The sequence below is a fragment of the Urocitellus parryii genome, chromosome 3 (assembly GCF_045843805.1).
Source record: "Urocitellus parryii isolate mUroPar1 chromosome 3, mUroPar1.hap1, whole genome shotgun sequence".
NCBI classification, from domain to species: domain Eukaryota; kingdom Metazoa; phylum Chordata; class Mammalia; order Rodentia; family Sciuridae; genus Urocitellus; species Urocitellus parryii.
Window position 1 is genome coordinate 144,519,809 of NC_135533.1, and position 26,912 is coordinate 144,546,720.

Here is a 26,912-nt window from a genome sequence, read left to right on the forward strand (position 1 = left end):
TTAAAGTTTTTACTAGTGCATTATAGCTATGCATACTCCTGCATTTCATTTTGACATAATCATACGCGTGGGATATAAAAAAATAGTAATTTATAGATCTACATAAAGGTGCGATTCACTGTGATGTACTCATGTCTGTACATAGCATAATTTGGTAAATTAATATTTTATTGATGATTTTTGGCTTTTGTATTCAAAGTGAGGTTGACAGATTATTTCATGGTATTAGGGTTGCGCTCATCTTAAATACTGTGAGAAACTTTCTCCTTCATCTTAATCTTGGAAGAATGCATAAGCTACGCTACTGTTGGTGTTTAGGATTTGAAAGTTCTAGATGATCCAAACTCTTTAAATAGCAAAAACATACAGTAATTGTTCAAATTCTTTGGTATAGTATTCTTGTGTTAATAAGGTGACTTATATTTTGCCAACAAATTGACCAGTTTGTAGAGAGTTTAAAATTTATCAGCTAAAAGTTATAATAGTCTTATAATATTAAAACCTAACTTTGGTTCTGTAATTATATTCTTAGCTAGATAGATTCAATTGTTCTCTTCATGTTTGCATACTACTTATTTTATTGTTCATTTGGGAGGAAGGGTACCAGGGATTGAACTCAGGGGTACTCGACCCCTGAGCCCCATCCCCAGCCCTATTTTGTACTTTATTTAGCAACAGAGTCTCACTGAGTTGCTTAGTGCCTCACTTTTGCTGAGGCTGGCTTTGAACTTAAAATCCTCCTGCCTCAGCCTCCTGAGTCACTGGGATTATAGGTGTGTGCCACTGCACCCAGCATTATTGTTGATTTTTAAAAGATGCAGTTTTTATATTTATGTATCAATCCTATTAGCTTTTCATTTTCTAAATTCATCAGTGTCTTCTTTTATTTCTATTACTCTTTTTTTGAATTATGAAAATGTACAAACACAATTAAGAAAAATAGTATAATGTGCCCTTATACACCCTCCCCTATGGCAATTATCAGGATTTTGCCACATTGTTCCCTCTTTTTATATTTGCTGAAGTAGTTTTAAGAAAAAAAAAAAACAGAAATCCTGTCATTTTGCACATTTCAGAATGCCTCTTTAAAGGAATACTGTCCTTAACACCTCTATGTTTTGTGGTCCTTCCTCCATCTAATCAGATTGATTCTTCATTCCTTCTAACATAATAAAAAAAGTCGTTTAAGACTATGAGCCAGGCAACAGGGGCCCACACCTGTAATCCCAGAGGCTCAGGAGGCAGAGGCAGGAGGATTGCAAGTTCAAAGTCAGCTTCAGCAACTTAGCAAGACTCCGTCTCAAAATAAAACATAATAAGGGCTGAGGGTGTAACTCAGTGGTTAAGTACCCCTGGGTTCAATCCCAGGGATTGAACAAAAATAATTTTTAAAAAGACTATGAATTTGCTTCTGAACATGGAATTAACAGTTCAGATATAACAGATTTGATATGTAACTTAACATTCTCTTTGTCCACGCATTCACAGTTGGCTACCGTGCAAGTTTCCAGCCGCCGACTAGTAACTGTAATAAATAAACACATACGTTCATAGATGGCCCTCCGTTTTTCTTGTTTAACTCTTTTAGAAGCAATTCTAATATTATTGCAAGAGCGTCTGTCTGATTCACAGGTTGGCAGCCTGGGCTGTGGGATCTGAGACAGAGATTAGTATGCAGGGAACTTATAAGCAAGTGACCTCAGGCGTCAGTGTCATTTGTGGAAGGGAGGAAAGGAAACGTGGCTGGTGCATGGGACAGTAGCCGGGAGGGAGTCTCTGTGGCGGCTGCAGCTCACCCACAGAGAGTGCTGGGGGCCCTCCACAGCTGTCTGCAGTCAGGACAAGGAGACAGGCATTAATTCCCACAGAGACTGAATGCAAGCAGACTCAGGAAGGGACGTGGCTTTGTACTCGGAGCTGGGACAGTCCCTGAAGGGGCTGAAGGCAGAGCTCATTCCTGCCTGGTAGAAGGACCCCAGTGGCTGGGAGCATTCACCCCCTCCTTCTTGAAGGTGAACCAGGTGGGGTGTCCCAGCTTCCACCGCAGTTGGAGGATTCAATGTTTGTGAATTTTTTTAAAAAAATAAATATCTACTGATGTTCAAGAATCATCTTTACTCTTCATAACACTAAAGATCTAATGCAGACATTACTCAAACTTGCTGATTTTTAATCACTTTGTGGAATAATACAAAAGATATTCTAATAGAATTATGATTTGACTGTTTTCTTGATGTATTTTTATTTTTTTTAAAGCTTCAGCATAACCCCCTTTGCAACTGTGCCATTCAATACATAAGTATCGACAGCGCTGGGTGTTTGTTGGGGCTTGGACCTCCTGACAACTCCAAGTCCCTCTCAATATCACTTCTTCCTGCCCTTTAGTTTGTCTGCTGTATCTTCAGCCACAGTCTGATTTTTCAACCATTTCATATTTCAAGGTGTGTCCTTCGTATATATATATATATATGAATATACGTGTTCATATATATATATATATATATGAATATACGTGTTCATATATATATATATATATGAATATACGTGTTCATATATATATATATATATGAATATACGTGTTCATATATATATATATATATATATATATATATGTTTTTTATATATGTATATATAAACACATAGTAGATTTGGAATTTTATTTTTGACCCACAAGCGAGAACATTGGTATTTTAGTAATGGAATTTAACCCCTTTATAATTACTGTTGTAACCAATATACCATCTTATTTTATGAGGGTCCGTTTTCTCACTTCATTAATATTAATTTCATGTTCTGTCTTTTGCTTACAAGATAATTTTTTATTTAATTCATCTCTTCCTTTCCCACAGTATATTTTTGAATTTTTTTCAGAATGGAGACGTTAAAAGAATTTTTCAGTGCAACTTTTTTCCTCTCCAATTGAAATATTAAACTCGATACATAGGCAATTCTTGAATCACAATTTTTCCCCTCAAAACTGCGGTCTGTATTGTAGCAGAGAAATTTGGAGCCTGCCGGGTTGCAGGCTTGACAGTCTCTCTCCCCCTTTCTTTGCTTGTAGAATTGCTTCTTTGTCATTGAAATTGAAAAAATTTCACCAATATATTTAGACTGGTATTTGTCTCTTCTTGTTATATATATATTTTTTTCCTGGAACTTGCTAGATCTGTGTGATTTGCAGATAGAATCATTTAGCTCAGCAAGGTTTTTTTTCATTTGTTCTTGGGACTTTGCCTTTCCTTCTAAATCTACAATTTTGGACATAGTGAGTCCCTGTCTGTGCAGTTTCTGTCTCTGTCCTTTCCCTCCAAACTTTGGGTCTTTCCACACTGCCCAGCGTTTTTATCTGTTTGTTCAGGATTTCAGAGCAGGGTCCATGTTGACTTTGGAAGCCTATCTGAGTTTGAAGGGAATTGAGTTCATCTTTGATTGGATGTTCCAGGGCAGACAAAGGAAAAAAGAAAGACGTCTTCCATGCACCTAATCTTCCTTTTCCTTTTCAACAATTCAGCTGCTTGGGGCGATAAGAGAGGCGTCTGGAGCCCAAGCCATCTTTGGCGAGGAGGGTTGCCTGTGTGAACCGGTTTCTTCTCCTCTTTGGTGGGAAGCCAGAAGTGGCCTCTGTCTTTGGTCAGCAAGATCCCAGCAGCGTCCCCCCTTTGTACCTGCTCCAAGTCATCCATGAATCAGGGCTGCAGGCTCCGCTTGGAGGGACTATTTTGCTTTTCAAAGATTCAGATGGATCCAAAATTGTCCCTTGATGGCTTTGTAGCCCACCCTGGCTGCCAGCCAGGTATCTGCAAGGTTCAGCCTGGGGTCTCCTACATTGGCACCCAGGACCCCTTGTCTTGGGCATATGGCAGCTCCCAGCTGAGCTCTAGCTTTCTTCCATGCCCTGCGCCCTGAGGGAATTCTTCAGTGTCTCTCTGGTTTCTAGCAGAAAGAGAGAACCTTGAGGTGGAGGAAAGCAACAGCACAGTTTGCCCTCTCCAGGTCCATCCCGTTGGTCATCTCGGCAGCAGTTTGGGGACCAGACACGAAGGGGGACATGACCACATTGGGAACCTCCGGATTGTCATCTTGATTTGGGGGTAGTGCCCAAAGGGGAGAGTTGATCCAGAATTAAAGTCGATTAAAAGGGGAAGAGAAGCAAGTGAGTGCACAAAAGTCAAGGAACAGAGGGGAGAAGAAAGAAGACCCAGGACAGAAAAGAGAACATCTGTGACGCCCGGGTGATTTATGACATCACCCCCAGCTCCAGCCACCCGTACTGGGGGTTCCAAGGAGGGTCCCACACCCTCCCCTGATGCTTCAGAAACACGGTGGTGTTAAGGGCGCTGTTCAGGATGAGCTCCTTGTCACTCCTCTTGGTATCAATCTCCCTCTCTCTGGTGAAGGGGACAGCCAAAGGGTGTTTTGTCTCATTCCTGAAAGGTCCTTGGAAATGGAGCCACTTGCGGGGGGGGGGGGGGGGGGGCGTGTCTCAAAGGAAAAATCCGAGGTCGGCGCCCCCTGCTGGTGGAAGTGGGAAGTAACCGCGCTTCTTGTCCTCAGTCCTTGCTGGGTTGTGGGGTCTTGGTCAAAGGGTGATGGAGGAGAGGGGACAGGGGACAGAGCAGTCGGGGAGAAAGGGGAAGGGGACAGAGAGCAGGAAATCAGAAAGTGTCTCCATCCCATTACCATCTGGGTGAAAAATTACCCCCGGTCCACCAGAGAAAATAGATGGGTGTGAATCAAGATGTCATTGCCAAGGGTGGTGTTATCACATGGAATTTCTTTATGGGTCCAATATGGATGATTTATTTATCCAGGTACCCTGCAGATGTCTGTTAGGCCTCCCAGACTATGAACACCACGGGGACAGCTGATTTATCTATGCCCTGCCTTGGCATCCAGGAAAAACCCCTAAAACATATTTTCCAAAAAAGAAGGGGATAGAAGGTGTGGTAATGTCTCCGGGTTGCTTCTAAGCACTCAAGGCATGCCTTGGGCCAGATCCAGAACCTGGGTCCTCATTCCAGCTCCATCAAATGCCAGAGACTCGAACGTGGATAATAGAATCACCTGGTTGAATCTGTTTCTCATTTGTAAAATGAGGATACAATATTTGCTACTGGGACATCAGGTCAATGAGCTATGAATGTGCCTAAAATACCACAGGAATATCTCCTGTGGAAGGAGCGAATAACACTATCGTATCTATTTATTCATTCAACAGATACTTACTGTAAATATTTATTGAGCAACTACTGTGTGCCATTCACCTTCTCAGGGGCTGGAGACTCAGCAGGCATCCCAGCTGCCTTCCTTGTGCATCCACACCCACTTCCTTGGGCTTACAGTGGGTGGAATAGATTGATTAACTTTTCTCCCGTGTTGCTTATAATAGGCTTGGATTTTATCCTTAAAATTCAAAACTATCCCCAAGATGCCTGGGTGTTTGTCTTTTCTCATTATCTGTGCCTGGCACTTTTTAAAGTCTATTTGATTTGTTGACAGAAGTTAGTTTTCAACTCGGTGAAGTTTTCCTCGCCATTTCTGCGAGCTCTTTCATACCCTTCTTGTTGGATGATACCCAGCGTTCTGGGTTCCTGTTCCATTTTTCCTCTCTGTTTTCATGGAAAGGCACAAGGCACCGTCCACATCAGCTCCACAACCCAGCACTCAATGCAAGGGCAGCGGAAGACACAAAGGAACTCAGAGTTAGGACTGGGTCATACACAACAAGCCTCATCCCAGCCCTTCCTTTCTAGAACATTCTCACAGTTGAGTCAGATCTACTCTCTGCTGTGCCTGGTGGACACCCTGAGTGCTATCTTTGGAACCCACAGGAGTCCCCTCAGCCCTGGTCAGACCAGGACCACTGGACAATATGCTATGCCCAATGATGTGGCAGATGAGTAAGCCATGAAATCAAAGTAGCGACGCCCATGTTCAGTGCCGAGTTCGAGAAGGTTGTGATGGAAAATGTGACTTGGCCCTAATGCTCACATAGGACATTCGCCTCCAAGAGCTGAGCTCCAGATCCACATTTTCAGATGTGGCTAAAAAGCAAGAAAGCCCCCCCACCCACCCAGACTAGAGAGGGGGCAGCAGGCGGGGTGCGGGCACTAGGTCTGCACACCGTGACCTGCATGTGTCCGCATCATTTCCGTTCTCTGACCTATTGGATGGCCAGCTGTCACATGCAGAGGACTGTATATAGAACAGAAATGCCCCTCGTGATCTCTCCAGGGTGGAGAGGACTGGGTGGGGGTCGCATCCCCAGGGGTTAAGGCACACAGGTGAAGACAGGAAGGAAAGGACACCTGTCCCTAAGTCGTCAAGACCAACAAGGACAATGAAAATAGGATCAATGGCGGAGACAGCCACTGCCTTTGTTGATTGCTTATTGTGATCCAAGCATCCTATTAAGAGCCTCGTGTCTGTTTGCTCGCTTGATCCTCGTCACAATTCAGCAAGAGGAATCTGTATCACTCGGTCCCTCCAACAAGGACACAGAGTCACCAAGGAACGGAGCCCCCCCCCCCATCCAAGACCTCTAGCTGGTCTTCGCGATCCTTGGATGGAATCCATTCTACCTGGGCCTGATTGGGTGATCAGGTTCCAGTCACAAATCTTTATTGCTGTGACTCAGAGCGTCTTGATTTCTGCATGGCTCTGTTTCTCCATTTGTAAAGTGAGGCGGTGAATGTGAAGGATTTTGATTATACCCATATGCCCTGGTTTGGGGATAACAAATACTAACAAATGCTCTTTCAATTTCAAGAGTAAAACAGTGAGCCACCCAGGTTCAAAGGTCAGCCCTGTGGCATGGAGCCCAGGGGTACCTCTAAGTTGCACTCTTTGTTGACAAGCAGGGTGAGGAGCTGGGGGGCAGGGTGTTCCTAGGTGGAGACCTCCCACGTCCTTGGCCTTTGTAGGATTGCTTGGGTGTTTGCAGAGGGGTGTGGTAGGGACAGGTGGAACCCAGCCAATGCCTCATTTGATTTTTTTTAAAAATTTTTATTTGTTCTAATTAGTTCTGTATGATAGTTTAAAGTCATCTGCTGTTTGTTGAGACGCCTGTCAGTAGAACAGGAGCAGAGACAGAGGTGGTCAGATGCCGTGGACGGGGTCAGAGGGCAAGGGGACCCCAGCATCTGCTCAGAGCTCTGCCTGCTCAGCTTGGCTTAGACCGACTGAGGGGCTGGCTCCAAGGCAGGGGGAGGTGCAGTCATCCCCACAGGCCCCTCCAAATCTAGGAATCTTAGATGTCACTTGACAACATCCGTCATGGAACCCCAGACTTCAGGAGCTAAGGATGACCTTGGAAATGACCCAGTCAATGTCTTCATTAGCCAGATGCCACGAGCCTTAGTAAGACTCCAGGATTTGTCTAAGATAGGATTGTCAACCTGAGAGAGGCCGGGCCAAGAATGAGAACGCGAGTCTCCCGACTCCCGGGCCAGTGGTCTGACCAACTGGCCCTAAAGTAGCTTGAGTCCCTGGTGGGAGAAGCAGGAGGGGCAGTGGGTGAGTGGGGTGTATGGGGAGGAGCAGGCCTGGAGGGGGGGGGAGGAAGATGACCAGAAGGTAGAGAAGAAAATGAGAGAGGAAAGGGGAGAGACGGGGTGGGGCGCAGAGACGGCGGTTAAGAGAGAAACAAGGTTGGCAATAAATATGAGGATGCTACAGAAATTACTTTGTGAATGGCATTTAATTGGTTTATCAGTGTAATTCAGTTGCAGTTTGATTTGATTCAAACCTCGGATGCGTGTGATCCAGCGCCCACCAAGGACACCGCCATCTCTCCAAACAGCCACCAATGGCAGATCAGAGAGGAGGGGGCAGAGGGGATGGGTGGAGGGGAGGGCAAGGGAATGAGAAGGAAGAGCTCACGAGAGACAGAGGACCCAGGGGAACAAGGCCCAGGGGCCCAGGAGCTGTGTTCAGGTGCACAGAGTCGTGTCCTGAGCGTCTCCCTTGGGGACCCAGTGGCTGGACATTCCCTGGATCCCTGGCACAAGGTGGTCTCCACAGTCTGCCACCTCCCAGGCTCTGTCCCAGACCCCTGAAAAGGGAGACCACCTCTGTCTCTGCCATGATACCCCCCCACACCCAGATGTCAGGGGCAGGCACCTGGGGACACTCGGAGGGCGGGATGGGGAGGCCAGACGGTGCATCTCAGGGTAGCCGAGGTCTGGGGAGTTTCTCTGAGGCAGCTAGGCAGAGGTGAGCCCAGGGAGGAGAACGGGGACCAGGCAAAGTCACAGGAGCAAGCAGATGTAAAAGTTCCAAAGCCACTGGCGCTGCCCCTCGGAGCTCCCTCCGCTGGCTGCAGCGTGGTGTGTGCTGTGGTATGGACCCAGGCTGGCACCCAAACAGACCCCAAGCCGTTCACCTTTCTGAGCCTCCATTTCTGCACAGTGTTGGTTGAGGGAGTCTCCACGGCACGGGATTTCTGTGAGGAACCAGAGAGACTGTGCTGTGCCTCAGTTTCTTCATCTGTAAAATGGGGGTGAAACCACTCCCCGCGCCATCGGATTGTTCCTGAGGATGAAATCAATATGGAGGAAATGTTGAGAAGAGGCATGGTCCACAGTGTCATCAGGTGGATGTCAGCTTTCATTATCAGCATCTTGGCTGAGCTCAGCTATCTGGAGGAGAGGACAGAAAACCACCGGAAACCCAGTCACACGAAGATGGTGCCGAGCCGGGATTTGAACCCAGACCCGCCTGCAAGCTCAGGACGTTCCAAGCATCCAGAAACCCCATTCGGGTATCCTCCCACATCATCGCACTTTCCAAAGATGAAGATCCCACCCCAAACTCTCTCCCCCGCCACAGGCCCCAGGGGTGTGCTCCTTCTGACTTAAGATTTAGCCAAATCTTCTTCTCAGAGGATCAGGGACAGGGTGGGCTGAGACCCAGCCTGGAACCCCCCAGAACCTTGCCATTGTCCCCTCCCTGTGTCACCCGGCTTCTCCGTCTGTGGTTCCAGGAGCCAAGGCCACATGCTGGTGGTCAGGCGGGATTGGTCTCTAATGCAGATTCCAGGGACCCGTGATTGTCATCAGCACCACGTGACGTGCCCTGGAATGGAAAGGTGCACGCGGCTAACGAGCTCTAATTCTGAAGAGCTCCTGCTTGATTGGGACTAATTATTTTTATAAAGAAAATAATGAACCATCCTGGCAACTCACCGACGGGGAAAGGGCGCCAGGCTTGGGCACCGTCAATTACACCAGGGCTGATTTTCAGGGCCCCCTTTTCCTCTCTCTGCCTGCCCTGGGCAGGGTGGAGGGCAGCAGAGTGCCCGTGGGGCTCTCGTCAAAGGCCTTGGGCTCCTGAGCCGGAGGAGGAAAGAGCCCGGGCGGCTTCTCAGGCAGCGAGAGGAGATGTGTTGGTTGCCATTGGCTCTGCAGGTCACCCAGGGAACCTAGATGCTGAAAGAGACCCTGGCACACAGTCTGGTGGTGGAGGTATGAATGCCAGTGTCTGACCTTGAACAAGTGACTTCGTGTCTCGGAGACCCCAGAAGGATTGCCATTTCCATTAAATGAGACAATTGTAAAGTATCCAGAGCTTCATGCACATCTCACGAGTGATTTCCATAAAGGAGTTGGAGTTGGGCTCATTGATGCAGGTAAGGCCCAGAGAGGGGAGGAAACTGGACCAACCACACACAGCCATTTGGCAGTAAATCCAAGACCGGGTTCAGATATCTTTGGGGGCCTGTGTGTTAGTATTTGGGGTTTGAATGCTTGTTTTTAATTCCACGGTGGCAGCGGAGCTCCCCAGCTCTCTCGAAATATCCAGAACTGTGATGACGTGGTATTTCCTTAGCTTGGATTATGGGGATACCATTGGTCTCCAGGTTTCTCGAGGTGTTGAAGAGCATGAGAACAACCAGACCTGGGCTGGAATCCCACCACCGGCTCTCATTTGTTCCTTGGTCTTGGATGTGTGAAGGAACTTCTCCCAGCCGTAGTTTACTTTTGCTTTTTAATTTTTTTCCCTGCAAAATGAGGTTTTGATGGAGATAGCAATGGCCTAGAGAGGTTGTGAAGGACCGACGTGTTTGTAATAGGGATTCTGACCAAATACCAGATATCAGGGTGCATCTGGAGAGGCCTGAAGAAGTCCGTCTTTCATGGAGCTTAACTTTGAGGGCACATAGACAGAGATGCAGGCAAAGTCACCAGGTGGGAGATGGTGAGAGACAAGGACGATCATGAATCAGGGAAAGCTGGGGGAGGGGTGGGGAAGCTGCGGGGCGGGGTGGGGGGGAGGATTGGCATCGGGTGCGGATCCCGGTGACGCTTTCCACCTGGTGTTGAGAAGGACCTTGCAGATGCAGGGACATGGGAGCAAAGATTCAAAGGCAGTGTGCGAGCAGTCCAGGGGACATCTGGGAGAAAAGCATCCCAAGAGCCAAACTTAGAGACAGGCACCACTTGGCCCTCAGGGAGGGAGCAAGTTGGGAGAAGAGGAGAGAGATCAGTGGAATTAGAAGACGGCAGGGTCCATGGGTGCAGGGCCTTTTTTTTTTTTTGCTATTGTAAGACTTTGATTTCTACTTGGAGATGGGCAGCCCAGGTCTGGGAAGAGGAGTGACGTGACCTGACTTCCATTTGTGGGGTGCAGAGCAGACTGAAGGGGATCCTCAAGTTGGAATGAGATGACACATTGGGGCCCTCCATACGGAGCCGGATATGTTTTCAGGGATCAGCGCGTAGTTTCCCAGAGCTGCAGATGAGGTTCTCCAGAGAAACACCTTGATACCTGTGTACGCGTGTGTGTACAGTGTGCATGTGTGCAAATGGGACAGGAAATTGGCTCACACAACCACAGGGGTTGAGAAGTGACACAGTGGCCATCTACCCACTCGAGAGGCAGTAGCAATGACCTCATCTAAGAAGCCACAGGCCCCAGAACCAAGGAGACCCCAGAATAAGGCCAGAGGCCCTCGAAACCCCAGAGGGCTGTTGGTGCCAGTCCCAGCATCCAAAGGACAAAGGACATGGAGCCTGGCCTCCAGCAGCAACCGCAGGACAGATGTGCCCACCATAGGAGGGAGAGACAGGGACAGAGCTGCTTCCGCCTTCTGCCACTTCCCCAGCCATCCGGGCTCCCCACAGGTGGGGCGGTGCCCGTGCACTGCTGGCCTCCGAGCAGAGAGCTCCAGCCTTTCCCAGCCCCAGTCCCAGACTCCTGCACCAGCAAACGCTCATCAGGCGCAGGAACCCCTCCCGACGACCCAGTGGGTGTTAATAAGCCTTCCTCTTGAGGTGGTGCTCGTGTCTCCGGGAGATCTTGCCGTTCGGTGGATGCCTGCCTGGGGTAGGACTTTAGGCAGAGTGACGGCCCTGTAAGGGACGTGTCTTCTCATGGGTGAGCTCCAAGCACACATTGTTTTGCGTCCTGGCTTGCAGGTTGGTGCCTGTTATGGTTTGGTGAGAACAAGACGGACATCCGTCATTGTTCACCATACATATTGTGGAACATCTCGGTTGGCATATAATAGATGAGGACAAACATTTGTAGAATGAATAGTTAGCTGGACCTCAAACTCCATTATCTGGAACTGTCTGATAATGGTAGCCACGGGACACCTGCAACCTACTTTTTGGGGGGGATATTAGGAGTTGAACTCTGGGGCACTCGAACCCTGAGCCCCATCCCCAGCCCTATTTTGGATTTTATTTATAGAGAGGGTCTCACTGAATTACTTAACACCTCGCTGTTGCTGAGGCTGGCTTTGAGCTCAGGATCCTCCTGCCTCAGCCTCTCAAGCCGCTGGGATGACAAGCAGATACCATGGCACCTGGCACCATCTACTTTCACATTAACCTAAATAACCTGAAATTTTATTATCAAACATTATTTATTTAAGACTAAATCCAATGTAAAAATGAAAAGTCAAATTCCTCAGTCACCCTACCACATTTGGGGGCCACACGTCTCCATCGTCAGGGCTTGCTGATCCAGCACGGTGGTTCTCCACTGGGAGCAGATTTTATTCCCCAGGGGCATTTGACAGTGTATGGAGGTGATCTGGGTTGTCACAGCGGGGGTTACTATAGATGTCTAGTGGATAAAGGTTGGGGATGCTGTTAGATCCCCTCCCCACACCCCTCCCAAAATAGTGCCCAGTTAAGAGACCCGGATCTAAATGGTGGGTTTCCAGGAGCGCTCTTTGTAAATGCACGAGATTGTGATCCTAATTTGTGGGTGACAGATCTCAAATCCACCATGCTCAACAGAGAACTTTGTTAGCCCTTGTGATCCCCCCAGCTCTCAGAGATGGTGAGGGGCAGAACCACTCCCACTTTGCAGGGAGGAGAGAGAGAGAGAGAAAAAAAAAAAAGCAAGCCCCTTCGATAGTACGTGTAGTACATGTGTCAGAGGGAGTGGAAACGGAACTCAAGTGTGCGAGTTACAGGGAAGCTGCTTTTCTGTCCGCCAAAGAAGAATTCTCTAACCTCAGAGTTTTCTGAAAGTGCAAGGAGTGACTTTCCTCCCGTTGAAGGAATTTCAATGGAGATGACGTCGCAAAGCGCTTCACGGAGACTCAGCCTGGATGGACCATACAACAAAGGTTCTGTGGCCAAAAACGTTTGAGAAGGGCTGGCTCGGGCGTTTTCTTATTGAGCCTTTGCAATGCACTGAATCTGGTAAAGGCTCCAACAGGTCCTGCAGTCCACTACTGTCTCTGGGTCCCATTTGGGTGCTGTCCCATCCCGACTCCACCAGAGAAGACTCATGCAACAGTTAATCACGGTGAGGCCAGGATTGGAGGGGGGCACGTGTGGGAAAGCACTGCCTGGCAGCAGAGTCTGGCACAGAACGGGATATCCCACAGTCCCTCTGTGCCCCAGTCTGTCTGCACTTCTGTCTGTCTGGGTGACCACGGGCAAGTCCTGGTGTTGGGAGACAGGCCTTCGGGGTGTCTGGATTGGGACTCAGTGACTCCCCAAGGCCACCCAGCTGGTGCATACCAGCGCATATTTATCGCTTTCCTCTTTGTCCCGCTCGGCATCTCATCTCGATGGTCTTGAAATCTTTCTTCTCAAGAGTCTGAATTGCAGGCACATGGTGCTCCGTTCATCTGCCGAACGCCTCACTCCCAAGGAGAATTACATCACCTGCCTTGTTTAGAATAATCACCATGGCAACCGTGGCTGCCTCCGAGTGGATGTAGAGGGCGCCTAGGTAGCAATGGGTAGGCTGCTGGCTTTCCTGAGAGAGGGGGTGGGGACAGGGCAGTGGGTTCCAGCTGACGAGGACCACGGGGCTTTCCTGTGTGTCGGTCCAGTGATGCTTGGGTATATATGTGGGTGAGCAGCTCAGGTTTCAGAGCCACCTGGGGAGAGGTGCAGGGGAATCCTCCCTCTCCCTCCCCTCCCCTCTCTTTCCCCCTCCCATCTCAGCTTAGCTTGATTCTAACCAAGTACCAGCTCAGGAGAGCCAACTGATAGTGGGGAGAGGACACAGGGTGGAATAAGCTAATAATAATAAAGGTTCCTAGCTAAGAAATAAATCAGAGTTTGGGGTTTGAGATGGTGCTTTCCAAAGTTTTCAACCCAATGTTATGGTTTGGATGCAGTGTCCCCCAAAAGCTCACTGTGAGACCATGCAAGAAGGCTCTGAGGAGGAATGATTGGGTTGTGAGAGTCTTGGCCCAATCAGTGGATTCACCCCTGATAGGGATTAAGGGAGTGGTCACTGAAGAGGTGGGTGTGGCTGGAGGGGGCGGGGATGGGGGCGTGGCTTTGGGGTCTATACTTGTACCTGGCCCAAGGAGACCTCTCTCTGCTTCCGGATCGCCATGGTGGGCGCCCTGTCCTCTGCCACACCATGATGTTTGGCCTCACCTCCAGCCTCGAGAAATGGAGCCGGCCTTCTCTGGACTGAGACCTCTGAAACCGTGAGCCTCCAAAAAGCTCTTCCTCCTCTGTAGCTGTTCTGGGGAGACCCTTTAGTCACCGCAGCGGAAAAGCTGACTTAAACACCCATATTGTTGGCCTGAGAGACTTCAGCGCCCTGCAGGACCCCAGTGACATGTCGTGGGGTCCCAGGGAGAGAAAGCGGTCGCCCTTTCCACTCCTTCTCTCCCCTGATTGTTGGAGCCACCTCCGTTTGGAGCTGCTGTGTGTTTTTTACACCCCGACCCTTGCTGATCTTCCTCTCCTCACTGAGGAGCTGGGGTCGGGCTGAGAGCCCGGGGCAGAGGCTGGGATGTCACAGCCTCCTTTGTCTGGGCCGTATCTGTCCGAAAGGCTGTGTTCCATTTATGAAAGGGACACACGTTCTCCACCTTGAATTGTGATAAGAGGTGTCCTTTTTAATTAAATCTATGGAGTTAAAACACCAGTCTGTTCAAGAATAACGAGAAGCACCGAGTAGGGGCTCAACAGGTAGCAGCCCTCACTGTGACTACATAAAAATTTTGTACAGGTGTTACCTCGAATGGGTCCCAGGCTTGGGTCAAATGACCTTGCTTGTGATCCAACTCCCCTCAGTCATATCTCGGGTGCTCACCAGACATGGTAACAAGCCTTAGACATGCATGATATCATGATTGGATGACGTGGAGGATATTAGTATCCCACGGTACAGATGAGGCACAGGGAGGTCAAGCAACTTACCAATTTTCACAACTTGGAAGCGGAAGAGACGGGTCTCAAATGTCGGCAGCCTGATTTCAGTGCAGACTCGTTCCCATTCTCAGATACTAGAAGCTCCTGTGTGTTAGTTAAGAGTCTTTTGGTTAAAAGGGTCATTAGTCACCCAAGGCAGCTGCAGTCATAAAGAGATTATGTTGGTACTCATATGGGAAAACTCATAGGGCTGCAGGTCCAGTTGGATCCAGGAGCTTCAGCAATCTCATCCCTCTATTCATTTCTTAGGACTCTTCTCCAGGGTAACATTTCCATTCTTAGGTGACCTTACCTCCTCAGGTAAAAAGAAGGCTGCCAGATCTCCATAATCTTTATCTTTTCCTGTAATCTCTCTCCAAGGAAAGATTTTTTCTCAATAGTTTCAATAAAAGTTGCAGGATTGGGTCTTACTGTCCTGATTGGACTGGTTTGGATAGGTGTCCATCTGTGAACCCGTCATCATCCAGTGATGCTTTAATAACTAGACCATGGGCTCGTCCCTGCAGCCTGGGAGAAGCCGCTTCTGCCTGAATCACGTAGACTGAGAGTAAGGAAGGGGCTGATTCCTTAGAGAAGCCTCGGATGCTCATCATAAGAGAATAGATGTCGGCTGCGGAAACTCCTCCCTGTGAGGTCTGACCCATAGTGTCCCCTGAGAACCCTCACAGGCTGGAGGCTGAATCCGGAGGGAGTAGATGGGACCCACCCACCACTCCTCTCCCCTGGTTTACTCATGATGATGAGTAGCTGTGACAGAGAACAGTGAGTCCCTGCACACACAGCCGGAGACTGTTCTAAAGGACACGTGCCATAGCAATATGTATACATCGGATGAGAATTGTGGCATCTATTTAAAAAAAAATTTTTAGTCCAGGGTTCTTTTCCAAATAGCTAGTACTGCTCTTTAAAATCCTAATTTAGCCAGTCCCTCCTGGATTTTTGAGACTTGCCTTTATCACCCACCTCTGCACATTGCCCAGAATAAAGGGCCACACGTTTGGCGCACGTTCAACGGCAGTTCCAAAGAGGGCCCACTACACGCCCAGCAGCTGCTCCAAGTATTGTGCACGCAGCGTCTCATTTAGTTGTCCCGATGACCCTGTTGTCGTGGGGGAGGATGACACAGAACCAAAAGCCTGGGGTCTGGAGAACCGAGTTTAAACCCTGATTCTGCCTCTACCAGCAGCAGGACCATGGCAAGTCCCTGGACCTCTCTGACCTTCAGTATCCTCATCTGTGAAATGGGAACAAGATGCCAGATGGTTCAAGGCGGAGCTGAAGGAGCTAATGCATATATAGGGTGCTTGCCCACGCGCCTGGCCCTCACAAGGTCACCCAGCAGGTGCGAGAGCCTGTCCTGTCTGCCCCCGGCACCCATGCCATCCTGCCTTACCAGCAGAACCAGATCTCTCCCGGGTCCATCTAGGGACGCCCTTCAGACTCCAGAAGCCGTGGGGTCCCCAGGCCCCTCCAGTCTATTCAGATTTTCTGCTCTGCTCCCGGGCTACACGTTGCCTGCTGCCACGTCCTGAAATAACTCTGCTCTTCCGGCCAGCCCCCTCCCAGCCTCCCTCCCACCAGCCCCAGAATAGCCACATACATCCTGGCTCCAACACAGACGGTGGCTGCTCCCTCCCCTTTGATAATAGCTCGCCTTGTCTAAGGACTGGCACAACCAGGGCCGCAGCGCCCGACGCATCCGCCATGAAGCTTAGGTGTGCTCTGCTGTCCCATGGAGATGTCATCCCCTGTTCCCTGCAAGGAGGTGTGTCACCCTTATTGTACCTGGGAGGAACATGGCAGGACGGATGTCATCTCACCTTGCTGATGGAGAAACCAAAACACCTGTGACAGGTGCAAGGTGAAGGCTTTGTCATCCTTGAGGGCTTTGTCATTGATTGAGGACTCACATTCCGTGGCTCATGTCAAAACTCTTCGTTGTGGCATGCAAGTCCTGTAAGACCTTCTCTGACCTTCTTCCCCTCTTCCTCTTTCCTATTTTGCTCAAGTCTTCCTGACCTCCTTTCAATTCTTCAGACCCCCCGAGCTTTCTCCCCTGCCTCAGGATCTTTGCACATCCTGTTCTTCCAGCCCCCATCTGGATGGCCCCTTCCTTCCTGCCATGCAGATTTCAAGCAGCTCTCTTCTCGTCATCCGTCGTCCCCTTTGGTGGTACACAGCATCCATGATCATCACTTAACGTTTCTCAGACACTTATTTTTTTTCCATGGCTGCCTCCCAGGCTGAATTGTGAGCTCCATTATCAGAAACACTGGCCTGTCTTGTTCCCTGAGGTCTACCCAGAGCCTGCTGCACTGCCTGGTGGGTACCAAGAGGAGTCGGGTAAATATTTTTTTGAAGGAGAGGCCTGAGGTAGTGAGCGTGAGGTAGTCTGCATCAGCAGCAGGTCGCGTGATTCCAGTTGAGCACATGATTAGAGAGAGGTGCAAAGGATCAAGGGAGACATTCCAAGGTCACGCTCAAGGCTAAGAACATGCAGAAAGGAAAAACCACATCCCTGGATTCTTGGAGCATTGTCTTTTTGTGATATATGTGCCATATTTCCATGGCGTATACTAGGTATCAGATATTTGGCAGTCACTAGAAGTTTATAAGTGAATAATAATACTTTACACACCCAGATAACATTTTTTGTGTGTATTTTTAGTATAGTTTTCCTTTCTTTTTTCTTTTTTTTTTTTTGTACTGGGAATTGAACCCAGGTGTGCTTTACCACTGACACACACCCCCAGCCCTTTTTATTTTTTATTTTGAGACAGGGTCTCTCACTCAGTGGCTTAGGGTCTTGCTAAGTTGCTGAGGCTGGCCTTGAACTTGTGATCCTCCTGCCTCAGCCTCCCAAGTGGCTGGGGTGACAGGCATGAGTCACTGTATCATGCAAGGTTAATAACTTTTAGTAAAACTATCAAAAATATTAAAGATTAACTATTGACCAATAATAAAACTTAACAGGAATGATTCAGTCTTTCTAGAACCTGATCCGTTGCCCATGCTGTATTAGCACCTTAGGTGATGGAGCTCATTTTCCACCCTCCTATCCGTGACAGAGATCATCCCTGAGACCGGCTGGGAGTTGGGACCATTTTACAGAGTGGTAGGTTAAGGGTTGAAGGAGCTGAACGATCCCTCCCTTCAGTACACAGGTAGCCAAGGTGGAATTAGAGCCCAGGCTGTTTGAGTCAAAAGTCCAAGTTCACAGCCCACTGGTGGCCACACCCCTCTGTAGCTCTTCCGTGAAAGAGGGCGCATCATAGCACAGAGACCTCCAGGGACAGTGTCATGAGCATCCTTCAGGAGCGTGGACTGCTCTGAGATGTCTCCCTCCTCCTCACTCTTTCTCCTGCTCCCTGGATCTGGAGACCAGCCAGCCCCTGTCTCTTCTCCTTAGAGCACACCCTGCCCCAGCCTCCTCCTCCCACCTTTTTATTCCAGAAACTTCTTGCCCTTAACACCCTTCACCTTCCCTCTACGGTTGACCCTGCCCACTGCACCACTTTGAGTCCCAGCCTCCCCGCCCCCCCTCCCCCGCAGCTGTCTCCAGCACCCGACTCTTGGCCAGCTCTCCAGCCATCTCCCCCCACCCGGCAGAGCCAGACGGAGCCGATGCTTCAAATCCTGCAATTACCTCTCCCTAGATTGCAGCTATTTAGCTGGGGACACCTCTGCCCAGCCCTCCTCCGTGCCCAGCAAGCTCAAGGCCTGTGAATAAGAAGCACCATTCACCATCCGGTGGGGAGTCCTCAGCCCTGAGACCACTTCTATTTGGGTCTCAGCTGAAGAAACATCCATTCCACCAATTAAGAGTCCCCTTTGCGCCGTTCACTCTTCTTTCTTCTACTTCCTGCCCAGCCCTGTGCCAATCTGTGGGAGAGGCTCAGAGCGATGTTAGTTCATTCATTCATTCATTCATTCGCTCGCTGTAATGGACACTGATTCAGATACCAGATCTAGACTTACCTGCCTGTCTCTCCCTGGGGGATGAGGTGATGTGAAGGACCTGGGGACCAGCAGGCAGGGAGGCACTGATTAGGACCAAACTTGAGATATAAGCAGGAGTTGGCCAGGAAATAAGGAAGGATCCGTGGGAGGTGCCCTCGGGATGGGTAAAGATGGAGATGAGAAAGGGCCACCCTCTCTGCAAGGAATGTCACCCTGTCTGCTGCGTGGTATGGAGGATGGGAATCAAGATGGGGAAGCGGGAGAGGTAGGAAGAGTCCAATGCTACTAGCACCACATGGGGCGTGATCTTGTCTTAGGGAATAGGGAGCCACAGAAGGTTACAGGTAGGAGCTTCTTCTCTGTGTCTGACATCAATGCCAACCTGGCTCTTGACCACTTTTTTCTATTGTCCTATCAGGAGCCCTTTATCAACTGCCAAGTTCAATCCTGGTCTCCTAGGGCTATTTATCTCCAGAGAAGTCCATGTTCTCAGGCTGAAGTATCCAGGATATCTGGAGAAAGAGTCAAGGATATAGGATCTGGGGTCAAAGGATATTGAACTAACTGGCACTTAAGCCAGTTCTCCGGCCCATTCCAAGGCAATGCCCTGGATGCCAGGAGCCATGATCAGTGGAGCAGTGGACCTAGGGTCAGTTCCACAGACTCGGGTCCAGGTGTGGCCTCAGACTCCTCCATGATTTTGTGTGGATTTAACTCACTTTGTGGACCTCATTTTCTCCTTCTGCAAGATGAAGTGATGGGGCCCTTCTGCATTAGCTATCCCAGGAGCACCGTGGGTAGCCAAGGAAATTGTCTGAAAGAACGGGGTCCAAAAACCATCTTGCATCCCAGACCAGGATGCAAAGACCCTTCTCCCCAGAATGACTTTGGTAAACAGAGAAACAAAACAGAAAAGAAAAATCAAAAAGAGAGGGAAGAAGCTTCCCAGGAGAACCCGTGGGTATTGATATGTGTGTTCGTCCGAGCTGTGTCACTGGGACCCAAATCCCTGACAAGAACCACTTAAGAGGAGGAGAAGTTGATCTTGGCTCCTGGTTTCTGAGGTCTCGGTCCATGCTTGGAATTATTAACCCACTAGATGGATGAACCACTGATGAGGTTACAGCTCCAATCATTGCCTAAAATCCCCACCCTGAGCTTTCCTGCATTGGGGACTGTGCCTTCAAACCATTTCTGGCACCAAACTAAAGCAAAGTGCCACTTTTATCCCATTGTCAAACACTCCTGGGCCTTTCCCCTTGTGTCCATGCCAGCATTCTGGAATGTTAACCTGACACCAATCACCCATGGACACACCTTCACAAGCAAGCACATACACCCACATGCGTACACGCCCTCATCGATGTGCCCAAACTCATGGAGGATTTTTCTGTATTTCAATTATTCTTCCCAGGGCCCCGATCTCTGTGGGTGTTCTGCAGGAATTAGCAGAATTTATATTATCTGTAAGTCTTTGCAGGATCTCCCAAGGAAGGTCCAAAGGAGCGTAAAAATGGGAACAGGCACTTCTACGGTGCAGCCCTGAGCTCCCTCCTGTTCCAGCCTTGGCTCCAGGGAACTTGGCATCCCCAGAGGGTGCACCCTCCACATTTGACATCCCAGTTCTCCACCTTCCCGATGGCATCTGAGCATGACCGTTCCCTCCCTGCGCCTCTAATGTGGAGTGTGTGTGTGTGTGTGTGTGTGTGTGAACATGGATCAGCATGTGTGGCAGGGCTCCATGCTCAGGGACAGAAAAGTCCTTGAAGGTTGAAAGAATGAATAATGGAAAGAAAACCATCGCCCACTCTTGTCAAACCCCAGGCGGAAAATTCTTCAAGGTGGACACAAAAATAGCCCATGTCACCAGCATGTTAATTAACTGGTTCCGAGGGGGGGGGGATGTCCTTGAGACGTGGAGGTTAGAAAAGGAAAAAGGTGTAGCCCTGGGTGTGCAGGGGGGGGGGAGGACTTCCTCTCCCTCCTGCCTCAGGGCTTTGCAGATTCTCGGCCCTGGGAGTGCACGGTGGTTCAGCACCGAGGACAGCGACCGCGGACAGCGACCGCGGACCAACTCACCTGGGCGTGGCGACAGCAATATAAGCGCTACTGGGCTGCAGTTCAGGCTCTCTTTACCTATCGAACTACTAATGAAGTCACCTTTCAGGTGTCTCCCACTTCCGGCCACTTCTAAAAAGCTGTATTTACGTCCATATTTTCTAAGGCAATCAATCCAGAAACACATTGATTTATTTCAATTAACCTTCCAAGGGGTTGAGGTGGAACTCTCAAAGATTTTTGACTCTTGCATTTCTCAAAAGATAGATGTGTCCAGAGACAGTGTCACTTAGTAAGAGCATCCCAGGGACACACAGGATTTCTTGGCACTGTTGACATTTGGGGCTAGATCATGCTTTATTTGGGGATTGCCTTGAGCATCAGAGATTTTTATAGCATTCCTGTCCTCTGCCCACTGTATGCCTTTGTTACCATCCCAGATGCCACAACTGAAAGTGTGTTCAAGCGTTACCTTTTGTCCCCCTGAGGGCAAAATCTCTCATCTCCCTGGAGAATTCATAGATCGAATGATGCATTTTGAATTGAATCCTAGTTCTGCCACTCACCGATGGCCCTGGGCACTGGATTACCTCACCCCTGGTTCTGCTATGCCACATGCAAAATTGAGGCAACATTACTCTCATCTTATGGAGTCACTCTTAGGACTTAATAAGATATTTCTTGTCAAAAGCCTTAGCAGTTTCCAGGCACATCGTAAGCCTCCAGTAGCTGCCAGCGTCATCGATATGATTCTTATCGTCACCGTCAGTAGCAGCTGCATCTCAGCTGCTTAGCACAAAGGTTAGACTGTCATCTTTCTAAATAACTCAATTAGGAAACATTACAGGACTCTACTAAGTAGAGTTCTCTGCTAGGCAATACATATTCAAAGGCAAACAATCCGTACCTCTTTCTCCAAAGAACTAAGAGTCTCAGATTTGATCTCAGGCTCATACATGCATTTGACTCCATGGCAACGTCTACATACACTGTACCTGTGTGCATCAGTAAGGATGAGCTCGGCTTGCTGTAGTAACAGCCAGGCCCTAGATGCCAATCATGGTTTCTTTGCATGCTTACGCAGCATGTTCATGTTCATGACTGGAGGCTCTGCTCCTGAAGTCCTCTCTCGAGGATCTGTACTGCAGGAACCTCTACCGTCTGTGAGAGGGGAAGGAAAAGTGACAAATGACACACTTGCCTTCACAGCTTAGATCCAGAATTTAGACACATCCATTCCATTCATATTTCTTAGTCAAAGTCACAACTCCATGCCGGAGTCCAAGGGAGAAAATAAGTTCAATCCCACTATGTGCCTGGAAGGAGAGCCAGAATGTCCATGAATAGCCCTAAATAATGACCATTTCACATGCTGTGATTTGGAGCTACAGATTTAGAACATCACAAGAAGAGCTCACTTACACAACAAAAGAAACCAAAAACAATGGCCCCCACATCTAGTTGGTCTTATTATCTCCCAAAAATAATTAACAAGGAGATTTTAATAGGAGTAGGGGGAGAGACCCCGCTAATTTACAACTCAAATAGGATTAATCCACATCAAGGATCCACTGGCCATTTTATTTTGGCTTCCAGTGGCCCCATTATTCACTCATTTCTACAGCCATCTCTCGTGTCCCCAAGGGGTCTACCCGAGGAACTACGTGCTCACAATACTCTATTTGATTAAAATTTAACAAGCTCTGTTATTGGCAAATAAACTATTTATTTCAGTGCTGTTCCCAATGCCAAAAGGAATGTTTCAAACAAAGGAATAGAATTGACACACTAAAGAGATGGCCATTAATAATTTACGATAGCCAAAACACACGCCTATATGTATTCTTTCCCTGGTGATGGCATTAGAGTATGAGAAGCCAGAGAAGCCGGCCAAAGGCTTCTGGTTTCCTATTTATTAAAAGAGGAGAAACCAAGAAATTGAACTGAGGTTGTCAGGTGGTGCTGTGGAAAAATAAAAGAAACATTTTAACACACTAAATAAAATAACCCAGCTGGTAACTTGCTGTGTGACCTTAAGCAAGCCACTTAATTGTCCTGAGCTTGTTTCTTTGTTTACAAATTGAGGCTAAGAAATCCTTATTTATTTAAAGCTTAGGGTTTTGTCCAGGTAGAATGAGAGAAAAGATAGAAACATGCTTTGAAAATGCAGAAAGTGTCCTATCAATATCCATAGCACATTGATATATGGTTCTCTTCCTTTCCTGGTTTACCTGGCAGAAATTTGTGGCAAAAAAAATTTAAAAAAAAAACGCTTTTATTTCTCATCTCGTTTCTGGATGTATTCTCAGGAAAACTCCAATGTTGTTTTCAGCTGATAATGAAGACATTGATCTGAGCAAATTACCCATCGACCCTTACGTTCTGGCTCTACTGATAATCATAGTTCTGATCTGTCACTTTATACAAAAGTCAGGCTGACCTCTCTGTATGCATTATCTTACAACCACCCCAATAAGGTGGGGGAAGATTAACATTCCCATTTTGTGGGCAAGAAAATCAAGGCTCACAGAAATAGTTCAGGGCCTGTCAAGTAAGAAGTTGTAGAGCCACAATCAGGAACCTGACTCAGGTCTGGGGGACTCGGGAGCTTCACCTCTTAACCACCTGTCTCCTTTGGTTCTCAGGTGGGTGGAGGATTGAGTTGCCCTCTGCCCACCTCCACCAAGCTCTGAGAGAGTCAGGGTCCCAGATAAAACTCAGAAACCTCAGCTAATTTGGATGCCAGAGGACACAAATTCCAGTTTCACTTGACAGAGGTTTTTTCCCATTGGATTTCTTAGTACCTGAAAGTTTATAGTCCAGAATAGGGAGTTAGAAAATCCATTGATAGGTGGTTTGTTAAATGATGGATGGATGGATGGATGGATGGATGTATGGATGGATGGATGGAAGGAAGGATAGATGAATGGATGGATAGATGGGTGGATAAATGGATGGATAAATGGATGGATAGATGGATGGATGGATAGATGGATAGATGGGTGAATGGATGGATACATTGATGTTTGATGGAAGGATAGATGAATGGAGGGATATATGGGTAGATAAATAGATGGTTGGATAAATGGATGAATAGATGGATGGATGGATGGATGGATGGATGGATACATGGATGGATGGATTGATGGAAGGATAGATTGAAGGATAGATAGATGGGGGATAAATGGATGGATGGATAGATGGATACATGGCTGGACTGATGGAAGGATGGATGAATTGATGGATAGATAGATGGATACATGGGTGAATGGATGGATATATGGATGGATTGATGGAAGGGTAGGTGGATGGATGGATAGATGGGTGGATAGATAGATGGATGAATAAATGGATAAATGGATGGAAAAAATGTGGATACATCAATTAATGAAGGGATTTCTCATTAATGGATGGATGAAGAGACAAGCTGATTTAGCAACTGTGAAGAAACAGGCTCCAATTCCTGTCTGTTTTTGAAGTCTTGCCTGACAAACAGTAACCTCACCATATGTGCTCTCACATTTTTGTTATTATTAAGTGATATTAGCTACTTGTCACTCTAGAGGCCCCAGGCTTGGGGAGCTCATTAAGATATCATTTTTAGTCTCAATACTTAGGTGTCATTGGCCAAGTGCAAGTTTAAGCTTTTTTTCCCCCCAGGATAACAACAACAATGGCTGATATCTATTGAACCTCTTTTTATGTGCCAAGTAATAATAAGCCTTTTTACCTGATTTACTGGAAACACATGACAAATTTGCGATGCGGATATTACAGATCCCATTCTACAGATTTAAAAAAAAACACTTGAATGTTGGAGGGATGATCCAATTCTATTTAGGTTAAAGGGGGAGAGAAACTGGATTTGGGTCTAATGGATGTGGTTCCCAATGGGGAGCCATTTCTTTCCACTGCTGGGCCTGAAGATGCGGTCCCCATGTGTGCAGGATCATCATCATCTGGGGGCTTGTTTGGAATGCAAATCTCTGGGTCCCATCCCAGGGGACCAAACCAGAAGCTCAAGGAGCAGGGTTGGGGATACCAAGCCCTATGACAATCCCGCCACGTGTTTCAGATGCCCACTGCAGTGTGAGCGCCACCACCCTAGTCTAGAAATGTGATGTCCCTAGATTGCTGAGATATATTTATCCCAAACCATCCACACCTCTTCAGCTGCTGTCGAGTGGGACCAGCAGGAGTGACTGAAAGGAGCAGAACTTGCACCAGGATCAAGTTCCACAGAGCCACCTTCTTTCCTCAATTCCCCACCATGTCTGGTCAGAACCCCTGCAAAAGTCTCCTCATTTCCAAAAGTGGACCTGAGCATGTCACTCTCTTGCTTAATAACCATCAATAGCTCCCTACTTCTCTCAGGATGAAGCCCAAACATCGACCCATGGCCTCTGGGTCCTGTGAAGTCATCTCCCACCTGCCCACCCAGTCTCATTCAGAGTCCTCTCGCTCACTGTCTTTCTGCTTTGGCCATCACTATTGCATGTCACCTGCTACCACCCCCTATCCTTTAGGGTTCTTTCATATATGTTTTGCATCTTCCTCTGGACAGTGATTTCCATGAACGAAGAACCACATCTGGCTCTATCAATGTCTACCCCTCAAGGTCTAGTTTCATGCATATCTGACCCATCGTAAATGCCCCATGAACATTTCTACAAATAAGACCTCAGAGCTTGGGGACATTTTATCATAGACCTTATTGGAACCATTTTAGTGTTTTTTTTTTTTTTAACCTTTTCGTGAGCATATCAGGTCAGAGCTTGGAGCCTAGAAACCAACAGGTCCAGATTTTAATCTTGACTCCTCCGCTCACTCACTATGTGACCTTAGACATGAGATGAAATCTCTCTGAACCTCAGTGACCTTACCTGTAAAATAGGGCTAACGGAGGAGCTGGAGAGATTCAATGAGATACTACACCTAAGCTCTTAACACCGAGGCTGGCATCTTCAATCATGTTTATCCATTCTGGCCTCCCCAGCTGCACTGCTATTTTCCAAGCTGCTGGTGGCACGCACCTTACCCAGCAGATGGTCACAGAATACAAGTCCATTGGGGATGTCCAAGTGAGGGACAGAGCCCAGGATCATGGGCAGAACGGCCTGGTGCTTAAGTACCAGGTTTGTGGTTCAGACTGGGAAATGCCTGGTCCCTGCACCTCCAGGCAGCGTGAGCTGGGGTGAGTGTCTGACTTTCCCCATTCCTCAATTTTCTCGTCTGGAAACCAGCAAGGGTGACAGAGGGCTTATGTCAGAACGGAGGCGAGGATCCAATGCATGTGGATCTCACAGACACTAGTCAGCTGTCCTCATTGTCCCCACCATCCTCATCTCTACTGTCCCCCCGTCTGGAATCTGCAGGACCAAAATGGGATGCAGAGCAGGCTTTATGCAGAAGGTTTCCACCAGAGCCGAATCTTTCACGTCTCTGCATTTTGTGCGTGTGCAAAATCACCTTGAAGAGCCGCTGTTTCCCTGGTTTGGAGTTGTAGATATTCATCTGCAGCCTGGTGGACCCCTGGGCACAGCAATCCACATCGGCTCACCACCAGCTTCTATCACCCTCGCCCAGAACCCCCTCTCCAAACACCCCGGTGTCGGGGACAGCTGATGGATTTCCAAAGCCCAGAGATAAAATGGGCGCCTGTTCCCCACTAATTGATTCTAAAAGGAAGGCGAGACTTAGAAGCAGAGAGGAGGGGGAGTGGAGGGCAGAAAGAAAGATCTGGAGCCTGGGAAGCCTCCCCAAGGGGGAGCAGAGGGCCGCGAGGATGGCTTGGGGTCTCTCTGGTTCTTATTTTTTAAACCTTTCCCCAAAGATACAGTTCTGGGGTGTCTTTCTTCCTTCCTGCGTGGCCCTGGGGAAGTGGGAATCTGGGTATCTGTGCCGAAGGAAGTAATTCAAGGTGGCAGAGGGAGAAAATCAGGAAAAGAGCTACAGATATCCTTGAGCCAAGTTCAAGGTGAGACAAAAATAGAAACGGAGAACCCCAACTGGGAAAGTCAAGGTTTCCGGGAAAGGAAGGAGGAGAAGTGGAGAAGGGAGAGGTCTGGCCTGTCAACTCTGGTCGCCACCCCTGGCAAGGGGCTCCAGGAGGGCTTTAGGGTGCAGACCTGGCCCCCTCCCCTCCTCCAACCTGCTCCCTAGGATCAGAATCCCCAGGGCGGGCCGGGAACCTGCGTTTGCAGAGAGCGCTCTCCATGGTTCTGAAGTGGCCCAGGCAGCTCAGGCTGG

General features: G+C 48.3%; 1 protein-coding gene across 1 annotated transcript in view; it reads left to right on the forward strand.

The window, feature by feature from the left end:
• Srrm4 (serine/arginine repetitive matrix 4) overlaps nt 1-26,912 on the forward strand; it is a 141,827-nt gene that overhangs the window by 48,246 nt on the left and 66,669 nt on the right. The gene's annotated exons all lie outside the window — the stretch shown is intronic.